This window comes from Pseudophryne corroboree, chromosome 7 (assembly GCF_028390025.1).
Source record: "Pseudophryne corroboree isolate aPseCor3 chromosome 7, aPseCor3.hap2, whole genome shotgun sequence".
NCBI lineage: Eukaryota > Metazoa > Chordata > Amphibia > Anura > Myobatrachidae > Pseudophryne > Pseudophryne corroboree.
This window is the reverse complement of record NC_086450.1, coordinates 289,416,972-289,430,046: the sequence shown is the minus strand read 5'-3', so window position 1 is coordinate 289,430,046 and position 13,075 is coordinate 289,416,972.

Genomic DNA, 13,075 nt, shown 5'->3' with positions numbered 1-13,075 from the left:
CCACTACGGACTACGAGAAATAGAATTACCGGTGAGTAAATTCTTATTTTCTCTGACGTCCTAGTGGATGCTGGGAACTCCGTAAGGACCATGGGGATTATACCAAAGCTCCCAAACGGGCGGGAGAGTGCGGATGACTCTGCAGCACCGAATGAGAGAACTCCAGGTCCTCCTCAGCCAGGGTATCAAATTTATAGAATTTTGCAAACGTGTTTGCCCCTGACCAAGTAGCAGCTCGGCAAAGTTGTAAAGCCGAGACCCCTCGGGCAGCCGCCCAAGATGAGCCCACCTTCCTTGTGGAATGGGCATTGACAGATTTTGGCTGTGGCAGGCCTGCCACAGTATGTGCAAGCTGAATTGTACCACAAATCCAACGAGCAATAGTCTGCTTAGAAGCAGGAGCACCCAGCTTGTTGGGTGCATACAGGATAAACAGCGAGTCAGATTTTCTGACTCCAGCCGTCCTGGAAACATATATTTTCAGGGCCCTGACAACGTCTAGCAACTTGGAGTCCTCCAAATCCTTAGTAGCCGCAGGCCCCACAATAGGCTGGTTCAGGTGAAACGCTGACACCACCTTAGGTAGAAACTGGGGACGAGTCCTCAATTCTGCCCTATCCATATGGAAAATCAGATAAGGGCTTTTACATGATAAAGCCGCCAACTCTGACACTCGCCTGGCTGAAGCCAAGGCCAATAACATGACCACTTTCCACGTGAGATATTTCAGATCCACGGTTTTTAGTGGCTCAAACCAATGTGATTTTAAGAAACTCAACATCACGTTGAGATCCCAAGGTGCCACAGGAGGCACAAATGGGGGCTGAATATGCAGCACTCCTTTCACAAATGTCTGAACTTCAGGTACTGAAGCTAGTTCTTTTTGAAAGAAAATTGACAGAGCCGAGATCTGTACCTTAATGGAGCCCAGTTTTAGGCCCATATTCACTCCTGCTTGCAGGAAATGCAGAAATCGACCTAGTTGAAATTCCTCCGTTGGGGCCTTTTCGGCCTCACACCATGCAACATACCTCCGCCATATGCGGTGATAATGAGTTGCTGTGACCTCTTTCCTGGCTTTAATAAGCGTAGGAATGACTTCCTCCGGAATGCCCTTTTCCTTCAGGATCCGGCGTTCAACCGCCATGCCGTCAAACGCAGCCGCGGTAAGTCTTGGAACAGACAGGGGCCCTGCTGCAGCAGGTCCTGTCTGAGCGGCAGAGACCACGGGTCCTCTGAGATCATCTCTTGAAGTTCCGGGTACCACGCTCTTCTCGGCCAATCCGGAACCACGAGAATTGTGTTTACTCCTCGCTTTCTTATTATTCTCAATACCTTTGGTATGAGAGGTAGAGGAGGGAACACGTAAACTGACCGGTACACCCACGGTGTCACTAGAGCGTCCACAGCTATCGCCTGAGGGTCTCTTGACCTGGCGCAATACTTCTCTAGTTTTTTGTTTAGGCGGGACGCCATCATGTCCACCTGTGGACGACCCCATTGATTTACAATCATTTGGAAGACTTCTGGATGAAGTCCCCACTCTCCCGGGTGGAGGTCGTGCCTGCTGAGAAAATCTGCTTCCCAGTTGTCCACTCCCGGGATGAACACTGCTGACAGTGCTAGTACATGATTCTCCGCCCATCGGAGAATTTTTGTGGCTTCTGCCATCGCCGTCCTGCTTCTTGTGCCGCCCTGTCGATTCACATGGGCGACTGCCGTGATGTTGTCTGACTGGATCAGCACCGGCTGGTGTAGGAGCAGGGATTTTGCTTGACTTAGGGCATTGTAAATGGCCCTTAGTTCCAGAATATTTATGTGAAGGGCAGTCTCCTGACTTGACCATAGTCCTTGGAAATTTCTTCCCTTTGTGACTGCCCCCCAGCCTCGTAGGCTGGCATCCGTGGTCACCAGGACCCAGTCCTGTATGCTGAATCTGCGGCCCTCCAGAAGATGAGCACTGTGCAGCCACCACAGAAGAGACACCCTGGTTCGTGGAGACAGGGTTATTAAACGATGCATTTGAAGATGCGATCCGGACCACTTGTCCAACAGGTCCCACTGAAAAATTCTGGCATGGAACCTGCCGAATGGAATTGCTTCGTAAGAAGCTACCATCTTTCCCAGGACCCGCGTGCAGTGATGCACCGATACCTGTTTTGGTTTTAGGAGGTCTCTGATTAGAGAAGACAACTCCCTGGCTTTCTCCTCCGGGAGAAACACTTTTTTCTGGGCCGTGTCCAGAATCATTCCCAGGAACATTAGACGTGTCGTGGGGACCAGCTGTGACTTTGGGATATTCAGAATCCAACCGTGCTGGCTCAGCACTTCCTGAGATAGTGCTACTCCCACTAACAACTGTTCCTTGGATCGTGCCTTTATTAGGAGATCGTCCAAGTATGGGATAATTAAAACTCCCTTTTTTCGAAGGAGTATCATCATTTCCGCCATAACCTTGGTGTGACAAGAACACTGGGATAGTGTTTGAGGGCAGGTATATTTGTCCCAGGTTCTTGTCTTACATGTTTTAGAAAATGTTAACTTCTAGGAAAAATGCTTTTTGTTTTGTCTGAACCTTTTCAGTTTGCTGTAAAAGCTGGGTAAAGGCTCTGAGAGAGAGATAAGGCGAGTTCTAGACATTGGGCCCAGTTCGGGTCTTTGGCCTCACAGAGGGCTAATCAGGGTTTCAGCTGTGTAAGAGTGATATAGTGCTTCTAACCTGATTAGTATGGGCAGACTGCCTGGGAAGGCTGCAGGATCTGTGTGTGAGAGACACGCTTTCTGATGCAAGTAAGCTATACAGTATGTACTGAAGAACTCTGTGTTTTGTTTAGTGACAGTTAGGAACATCTTATGTTTAGTTAGTGCCGGACAGGCAAGGTATTTTTATTTTGGGGTTTGTTTTATTTTCTGTTTCAATAAAACTGGCCGGGGTCAGTTGTACCAGAAACTGGACTTGTGTTGTTCCTCAGCTGCTGCGGGCTGCCATATTCCCCAGGAAAAGGCACCTTGCACCCCTACAGTGTTACAACTTGGTGGAGAATGCGAGCAGGCCGTTCTGCGCATAAGTGAAAGCAGCAGCTTTGTGAGGCCTGCAGAAAACGGTGGTTTATGCAGATACAGCCCAGTGTGAAGTTACTGAGACTCACCCCTGAGGGTTTGATATATGTCCTGGGTGAAAGCAGCTGCAAAGCCGCCTGAAAAATCTGTTGACATGGAGGATCTGCTTAAAGCCTTGCTGCAAGCTACAGCGGCTCAGCAGGAGGCCAACCGACAGCAGCAGGTGGCAATGGAGGAAAATAGGAGACAACAGCAGGTGGCAATGGAGGAAAATTGGAGACTACAGCAGGAGGCCAACAGACAGCAGCAGGTGGCAATGGAGGAAAATAAGAGACAACAGCAGGCAGTTGTTGATGAACTTTACAGGCAACAGCGTCAGGATAGAGAGGCCTTAGCAGAAGTGGTGCAGAGACTTGCAGCTCGGGTTGGAGATGTGGCCGTCAGTGCTCCAACCAGCTCTAGTTCTATACGAGCCAGTCACTTCCTGCAGAAAATGACAGAGGCTGATGATGTGGAGGCCTATCTGACCACGTTTGAAAGGACTGCCGAGCGTGAGAACTGGCCGAAAGCACAGTGGGCCAGTCTGCTGGCACCTTTCCTGTCAGGTGAGCCCCAAAAAGCTTACTTTGATTTAAGCCCTGCTGAGGCTCGGGACTATGATAAACTAAAGACTGAGACCCTGACCCGCCTGGGAGTCACGCTGTCAGTACGAGCACAACGGGTGCACCGTTGGCTGTACGCCATGGAGAAGCCTCCGCGCTCCCAGATGCACGACCTTATTCAGCTAACAAAAAAATGGCTGCAGCCAGAGACATTAACTGGTCCCCAGATGGTGGAAAGAGTCGTCATGGACCGCTACTTGAGATCTTTGCCCATGGTCCTGCGCAAGTGGGTGAGCCATGGAAACCCGGGTACTGCTGACCAATTAGTGGACATGGTAGAGAGGTATTTGGCAGCAGAGGAACTACTGATGACCACCCAGCAACCCATAGATCCTCGACAGCGCCCTTCAGTAAAGACTGGTAAGACTGTTCCGTGGGAAAACGTTGCTGGGCGGTTAAGAGAACGCAAGGCTGGAGAGACTGTAAACACTGGCCCTGGAAACAGGCCAATGGGGCTAGAACGGTCTATGCTGCCCAAATGGGTTGATAATCGTGTGGTTAAATGTTTTAGGTGTGGTATGCCAGGTCATGTTATTGCCAATTGCCCAGTCACGCAAGAACCCATGCAATGTGATGCTGCCTGTGAATGTCGCAGAATGTCTTTCTTTGCTAGGTTAGCCTGTACTGTGGTACCTTCACCTGAGCTGGAAAAACAAATGTGTGATGTGTTCTTAGAAGGTAACCGGGTAGAGGCCTTGCTAGATTCAGGAAGTTTAGTTACCCTCGTGAAAGCTGGGTTAGTGAACCCCTTAAAGGTCCAGCAAATACCTATTGGGGTAACTTGCATACATGGGGATACCCAATATTATGCCACTGCTGAGGTGAATATAGAAACTTGTTGTGGGTCAGCAATGGTTAAAGTGGGACTGGTCCCTACCTTGGTGCATGAGGCCATAATAGGGAGGGATTTTCCTCATTTTTGGAAACTGTGGGAATCACGGTTATCAACAGATGTGAGAAGTAAAAAGCCAGTTGATAATACTGGTGATTTTATGGATGTACGTGGGTCTTCGGAACTTTCTGGCCCTTTGCCTTTTGCTAGTTTGGCTGGGGAAGTGACAGATGGGGAGTCCAGTGAGGACCCTCTTGCCGGGAACAGAGACATAGTAGTTAGAACTGAAAGCGTGCCTGACCTGGAGGTAAAGAAGGATCTGTTTGCGTCTGAACAGTTAAAGGATCCTACCTTAATAAAGGCTAGAGAGAATGTTAAGATTGTTAATGGGGAACCTGTGGTACCAGGTGACAGGGTTACGTATCCCCACATGGCCATCTGTAATGAGCTCTTGTACCACATTGTCAAAAGGGGTGAGGATGTGGTGGAACAGCTGGTAGTTCCCCAGCCTTATCGGAGAACGGTACTAGATTTAGCTCATAGTCACGTTACCGCAGGACATTTAGGGGCAGAAAAAACCACTGAAAGAGTTTTACAATGGTTCTTTTGGCCAGGGGTTTATAAAGAAGTGTCTGAATATTGTTCTTCCTGTCCTGAATGCCAGTATCATGCCCCTAGACCCCATTTCAGGAGCCCACTAGTTCCCATGCCTATTATAGAGGTCCCGTTTGACAGAATAGCCATGGATCTCGTGGGGCCCTTGTTAAAGTCTGCTCGGGGCCATCAGTATATCCTGGTAATTATGGACTATGCCACTCGATATCCTGAGGCTGTCCCTTTACGCACTATCACAACCAAGGCGATAGCTAGGGAGCTGGTGCAGGTATTTAGTAGAGTGGGAATACCAAAAGAAATTTTGACTGACCAAGGTACTCCATTTATGTCAAGGATCATGAAAGAATTGTGCAAGTTATTTAAGGTCACTCACCTCAGGACGTCCATCTACCATCCCCAAACTGACGGGTTGGTGGAAAGGTTTAATAAAACATTAAAAAGTATGTTAAAAAAGGTTGTTGAGAGAGATGGGAAAAACTGGGATTGTTTGTTGCCCTACTTGTTAATGGCCATCAGAGAAGTTCCTCAGTCCTCTACGGGGTTTTCTCCATTTGATTTGTTGTATGGTAGACACCCCAGAGGGCTGTTGGATGTTGCCAAAGAGACGTGGGAAGGACAGCCCACTCCTTATAGAAGCGTTATTGAGCATGTAACACAAATGCAGGATAGGATTGCAGCCGTGGTACCTGTTGTCAGAGAGCACATGGAACAGGCCCAAAGTGCTCAACAGAGGGTCTATAACCGGAGTGCCAAGATACGGGAATTTGCTCCTGGAGATAGAGTTCTTGTTTTGGTACCCACTGTGGAAAGCAAATTCCTAGCTAAATGGCAGGGTCCATTTGAGATTAGGGAAAAAGTGAATGAGGTTAATTACAAAGTATACCAGCCGGGAAAGAGAAAACCCGAACAGATCTACCATGTTAACTTAATCAAACCCTGGAAAGATAGGTTGTCTCTGTCAGCGGAGCCTTGCCCTTCGGTGTCTTCACCCCGGTTGCTTCCCGCAGTGAAGGTGTCAGAGACATTATCAGCTGATCAGAACAATCAGGTTAAAGAATTTCTCATCCAAAATAGGGAGGTATTTTCAGAGCTGCCTGGCCGAACGACCATAATAAAACATGACATTGTCACAGAACCAGGGGTCAGGGTTCATTTAAAGCCATATAGGATTCCTGAAGCTCAGCGAGAAGCTATTTCTATATTCAAAAATTTTTATTGACAGATGGTTACAGAATGTAATAACAGATAACAGGTCACAAATGTATTCAATGCAAAACATCTTGACAGTACATATAAATTATGGTGTTCCGTCATATTTTAACATCCTTAAATGTGTAGTTAGAGCAATCAATTATGGAAAGATGAGTGTGATATTACAAAGTCATATCAGATTCTATGGAGATTGTGTGAAGGTATGTATACAGGTGAAGATCAGAGTCAGAAAGGAGCAGTAGAGTTAAGCGTCTCTAGTAGGTACCATCTGGTATCTTGAAAACATTGTCGTAAAGCGGCCCTTACCAGTGGAGATAGGGTTATAACATACGGCAGCCAAGTTTGGAAGTATTTTTCTGTTAGTTTGTCTTTCTGTAGTGAGGTGTTGGTCCAATCTAAGTGGAAGAGATGGGAAATTCTGGGGTGTAGCAGTGTGATGGGGATTGGATTTGTGGCGATCCATTGAGAGAGGATTGTTTTCTTTGTTGCAGCGGCCAATTTGATTAATAGGATGCGGTTACCTTTGGTTAGCGTGTTGTGTGAAGAAGGTGGGTAAATGCCCCAGAACGCCCAGGTTTTATTTATGGTAAATTGTATTTTTAGCTCTGTGGATATATATGATTGTAGTGCCTGCCATAGGGCCTGTACTTTAGGGCATGACCAGAGACAATGGACTATGTCCGCTTCTAAGGTGGTGCATTTATAGCAGCGTGATGAAGGGGCAGCTCCTATAAGAAACCTCAATCTGGGGGTGACGTATGCTCTGTGTAATATTTTCTGGTGCATCTCTGTGTATGTGACTGAGCCCAGTGTCTTATCTAGATAGCTGTTGGCGTCTAGAATAGTTCTTAGTGTCAGGTCCGGAAAGTCCCTCGTCCATTTCAGTAAGCCCACTGTGCCAGAATCTATATTTAGTAATGGGCGAGAGTGTGTGTGTGTGTATGAATGCTATTGAGAAATGATCTTTTGGATTAAGTCGAGCCGATCTATCTAAAGCGTTGGAGATATCTTGGGAGGATAGACTGGATAATAATTTTCTTACAAAGCTGCTTGCTTGAAGGAAGGGGAATAGTGGTATGGATAAGTTTGGGAAACGTTCTATGATCTGTGAGTGTGTGAGTAGTGTTAGATTTTGGGAGTCTAAGAAGTGATGTGCATATTTTAGTCCCCCTTCGTGCCAATTACGGAATATCGGGGAGGTGACATGTGGCTTAAAGTCAGGGTTGCCCCAGAGGGGTGTGAAGAGTGACATCTGGTTTGAGAGTTTTAATTGAGAGCGGGTCTTTTGCCATGCAGCACAAGTCGCAGAGATGAGCACATTGGGGCAGATGTATTAACCTGGAGAAGGCATAAGGAAGTGATAAACCAGTGATATGTGCAAGGTGATAAAGGCACCAGCCAATCAGCTCCTAACTGTTAATTTACATATTGGAGTTGATTGGCTGGTGTCTTTATCACCTTGCACATATCACTGGTTTATCAATTCCTTATGCCTTCTCCAGGTTAATACATCTGCCCCATTGTCTTTTATATGGGTAGGCATGTTATTTGGAGAGGTGTGTAGTAGGGATGTCAGGTTCCAGGTGGGACTGAAGGATTGTTCTAATTGTGCATTGGTGTATTTGTTTTGTCCACCAATCCAGTCCAGGGCAATCCTGTAATTTGCTGCTAATGCGTAAGCTCGAAGACATGGTAGATTTAAACCCCCGAGTGATCTTGGTTGTCGCAATTTGAATAGGGAAAAGCGTGGGCGCTTACCCGCCCAGATAAATTTAGTCAGCGCTTTATCTAGTTGTGTGAATGTGCCTTTGTTTGGGATCATCGGAAGCATTTGTAACACGTATAAGAGGCGTGGGAAGTTGATCATCTTATACAAGTGACCTCTGCCAGTGTATGTCAGCGGAAGGTGAGCCCATCTGGTGAAGTCTGCGTAAGTTCTGGCGAGGAGTGGGAGAACGTTGAGGGAGTATAATTTGGAAGGGTGATCTGGGATTATGATGCCCAGATATGTGAGACGATTGTTCTTTGCCCATTGGAATGGAAAGGTGTCGCCCCATCCCAATTTAGCTGCAGGAAAGAAGGCTAATGCTTCTGTCTTTGAGTAATTGATTTTGAATCCTGATACTGTTTCAAAGGAATTAAGTATGTTAAGCAAATGTGGTATGGCCTCATGAGGATTGCTAACATAAAGTAATATGTCATCTGCAAATGCTGAAAATTTAAGTTCCTGATTAGCTAGTTTAATACCTCTCCATTTTTTTTCCTTTAAGAAGTGTCTTAGGAGGGGGTCCATTGCTAGGTTAAATAAGAGAGGGGATAAAGGACAGCCTTGTCTGGTCCCGCGTTGCAGTGTAAAACGTTTGGAATTATGGGCGTTGACTGTTAAGAATGCTTGGGGATTTTGGTATAGTGTTTGAAAAACATGTGTAAAGGCTGGATCAAAGTTCTGGTGTCTAAGCATCCTATTGATATGTGCCCAAGACACCCTGTCGAAGGCCTTGTCTGCGTCACAGCTTAGGATTATATTCCCCATCTCCCGTGATTCGTGTGATTTGATCATGGCCGCTAATAATGATCGAACATTGATCACAGAGTGCTTATTGCGCAGAAAGCCTGTCTGTGCAGGGTGTAGAAGTGTGGGCAGTATCAATTGGAGGCGGGAGGCAAGGATTTTTGTGAAAATTTTGAAGTCTTGGTTCAGTAGCGAAATGGGTCTGTAAGATGAGACCAAGGTATGATCTTTGTTTGGCTTGGGTAAAATAATGATTCTGGCTGTGTTGAAGTCAAGCGGAGCCGGACCTCCAGTCAGAATTGAGTTATATAAGGCCCTTAAGTGTTTTTTTATGTGTGGAAGAAGTGTTTTATAGTAAGCTGCTGATAGGCCGTCTGGACCTGGAGATTTCCCATTGGGGAGGGATTTTATGGTTTGTTCCAGTTCTTCTTCTGTGATGGGGGCGGTGAGACTCATATTATCAGTGTCGCTAAGAGTAGGAAGGTCAGCTTGCAGTAAGAAGTTCTCTCCCATCTCAGGTTGGTCGGGGGGTGCTGTGTATAGATTCTTGAAGAATTTCAGGAAAGTGTTGCTAATTGCTTCTTGAGTCAGTGAAGGTTTGGTGTTACTGTCTCGAATCGAGGGGATATGTTTGGGAGTGTCTCGGGTTCTTACCATGTTAGCCAATAATTTTCCTGGCCTATTGCTCCAGCGAAAGTATTTGTTAGTTTGAAAAGAGAGGAATAGCTTGGCCTGCTCTGTGCATAAGGTGTCGTGGACTAACTTAGCGTCTTTGTATTGTAGTCTATTGTTTTCAGTGGGGTTGGCCAGTAACTTTGAATATGTGGTGGTCACCTGTTGGGAGGCTGTGGACATCCGTTCCTTAAGGTGTTTTTTCTTTGTGGCTATATAAGATATTATTTGGCCTCTGAGAACAGGCTTGGAGGCTTGTCAGAAAAGGTTCATATCATTTGTGTGCATTACATAATCTTGTGCATAGTTTAAAAAGGACTGAGACAGATAGAGCTTAAAGTCTTCTGAGGTGGCTAGGTATTCTGGGAAGCGCCAATTATAAGAGATTGTGCGAGGTGTGGCCAATGTGATTGTTAATGAGATAGGAGCGTGATCAGATAGTAGGATACTGGCTATGGTGGAATCTTCTACTCTGTGAATTAAAGAGGCCGATACCAGCCAATAGTCTAATCTAGAGAATGTTTTGTGTGGATGGGAGAAGAAGGAATATTCCCTATCGTCTGGGTGTATGAATCTCCAGGGATCGAGAAGTTGTAGGGAGTCTAACATCAAGGATAGTGTGGGTGGTATTGACCTATTGGAACCTGGTTGTTTAGGAGTTCCTGATATGTCTAACTGAGGGTCTAAGGCTACATTAAGGTCACCTCCCAAGATCAATGAGCCCTCGATCCAACCCTGTAGGTTAACGAATATGCTTGAAAAGAAAGGTGCGTTGGGTCCCGTGGGGGCATAGATGCATGCTAAGGTGAATCGTTCACCTTCAATATCCATCTTCAATAGTAAGAATCGCCCTTCTGGGTCTATCCACTCTTCCCTTATTTTATAGTGTAATGATTTATGAAAAAGTATTAAGACCCCTCGTGTCTTTGTGCTATATGAGGCGCTTCTAAAATCACCCACCCAAGCATCTCTCAATGTGTTTGGATCTGAAATACGCCAGTGTGTTTCCTGTAGGAACACCACATCTGGGTGAAATTTTTTAAGGTGGTTTAGAATTTTCTTTCTCTTAATCGGTGTGTTCAAGCCCTCCACGTTCCATGAGACTAATTTGAGCGATGACTTTGTGCCCTCTATAGATGTTTCAGCTGCTCTTGGGTCTATCATTATCCAATACCCAGTCTGATGGAACCTGGAGAGAGAAGCCACAAGCAAAGGTCTGGCCCCCCGTCCCAGCGAGCAGGGGTAGGCCTAAAGGAGTGTGATATGGCAGTGTGTAGAGAAGTATCTAGGTAATCAAGATGTACTGTCATACATATAAACTGTGACAACAAATACAGTAAAAACCATCGGTCAAAACATTTTTTGAATATCTCAACCCAAGATGATGGTTCTAGGAACCATTTGTGTTTAACTGAAACTTTGAAAAGATTAGACAAAGGGAAAAAGGTAGGCATAGACAGAGAGGATGGGCAACCACATTCCCCCCTTCCCTGTCCCAACATCATATGTGAAAGCAACAAGATTATCTGTAACCAGGCTACTCGATTGTCTAGATTTAGCAGTGAATTAGCCATTAGAAAAGCATTGGAGATTATTTATAACAAAAGATACTTGCTATTCTTAGGCATTCAGTCCGCATCGTCCATACGGGAGTTTGATCCATGGGTGTCAAATGATTTGATAAAATTTCGTGCTGTATCAGGAGAATCAAAATAATTTGGTCTTCCTGCGTGGAAGATTCTTAATTTTGCGGGGTATAAGAGTGCGAATCTAATGTTCCGAGAGAATAGTTCCTTGCATATTGGGGAGAATTCCCTCCGTTGTGAGGAGACTTGGAAAGAAAAATCTTGGAAGAGGAGGATCTTGGAACCCTCATAGCAGAGACCGGGACTTTTGCGGTATAGCTCCATAATTTTCACCTTGTCCAGGTAGTTTAGCAGTTTGAAAATTACCGGTCTGGGGCGTGAAGGAGCAGATTGGGAGGGTTGTCTTTCGGGGCCGATGCGATGAACTCGTTCTACTAGATATGAGGTCGGCGAGGAAGGCAGTTCTAAAGTTGAGGGTAGCCAGCGGGTGACTAAGTCCATCAAATCTTTTTGTCTGACCGTCTCCGGAAGCCCAACGAGTCGTAGATTGTTTCGACGATTGCGATTTTCCAAATCTTCGATTTTATCGTTCATGGCTGCTAATGTGCTGTCATGAGTTTTTAATTGAGATTGGGTCGCGTGCTGGTCGTCTTCCAATGTGGAGATGCGGTCTTCGGCCTCTGTTAATCGTTGCGTGTGTTGTGATATTTGGGCCGCAGCTGAGTTGATGGCCTCTAATAGGGGTGCCAGTTTCGTGTCAAACAAGGGTGAAATGATTTCCATTATCTCCCTGGCCCTCTGTACTGCAGACGGGCTGGCCCTGAGGTCAGTTGTTGATGTATCGTCCGCGTCTCTTTCGCCCGGTGGGGAGGGTGACCGTTGTTGAAGTGGGCTTTGTTCTTTGGGTGTCGGCTTGTTTTTGTTTTGAGAATTTTTATTTGCCCGAAGTGTTTTGGCCACGTATTTTTCCATGATGATAGGTTTGTCTTCAGGTTAGGTGTGGTGTGGTTTAAAAGTTGTGATGCCGTGTGCATGTGACTCAGACTATGCTGCAGGTTCAGGACTGTATATGACGGTCAGGGAAGTCTCAGGATACCTGATGGGGGTCAGTAGGGTCCTATTTGCAGGTTGGTTTTGTCAGATTTGTTTTGGATTCAAAATATAGGGCTCACCTGCTGCTGTCGTGGGTACGGGCAGCGACCAGCGCGGTACCCGTGGGACCCACAGCGTGTGGTGGCAGTTCACTGTCTTGTAGTGTCGGGTTGAGGGGAAGCGTGGCCGCACCGCTCACCTGTCTTTTGCCAGGAGTTGCCGGGGGTGTGGTGCAGTAGGTCTCAGGCAACCAAAGTGCTGCGGGCTCGTGTGAGTGTGGAGGAAAGTGCCGCCGGTTAGGCCCTTCTGTGGCTGTAGCGTTGATCGGCTGTGAGGTCTCTTTCAGCTATTCCCGGAATGATGCTGGTGGGTTGCGGATGGGGTCTGGGGTATTTCCCAGGAGGGGGGTCGCGGGCCTCGGCCGAGGTCCGCGGCGTGGTGCGGAAAACTGGAGCTCGAGCGGCTATTGCCGCGAGGGGTAGTGGTTGGGGACTTCCCCCGTCCGTCTCCCCGGGGCACCCGCCGGTTGTGTTGAGTGTCGGGCAAGTCGGACTCGGGTGTTCACGAGTCCCAAGATGGCCGCCGCTGTGCCCAGAGTGGGGATCTCGGGTCTCCGCTGAGGTCCGCGGTGCAGCGCGGGAGCCCGGGGTTCGAGCGGTGAGTGTCGCGAGGGGTGGTGAGCGGGGTTGTCCCTCTTCCGTCCTTCCGAGGTGCCTGTTGACTGTACTGGGTGTCAGGCTGGCCGGACTCGGATGGTCGCGAGTCCCAAGATGGCCGCCGCTGTGCCCAGAATGGGGATCTCGGGTCTCCGCCGAGGTCCACGGTGCAGCGC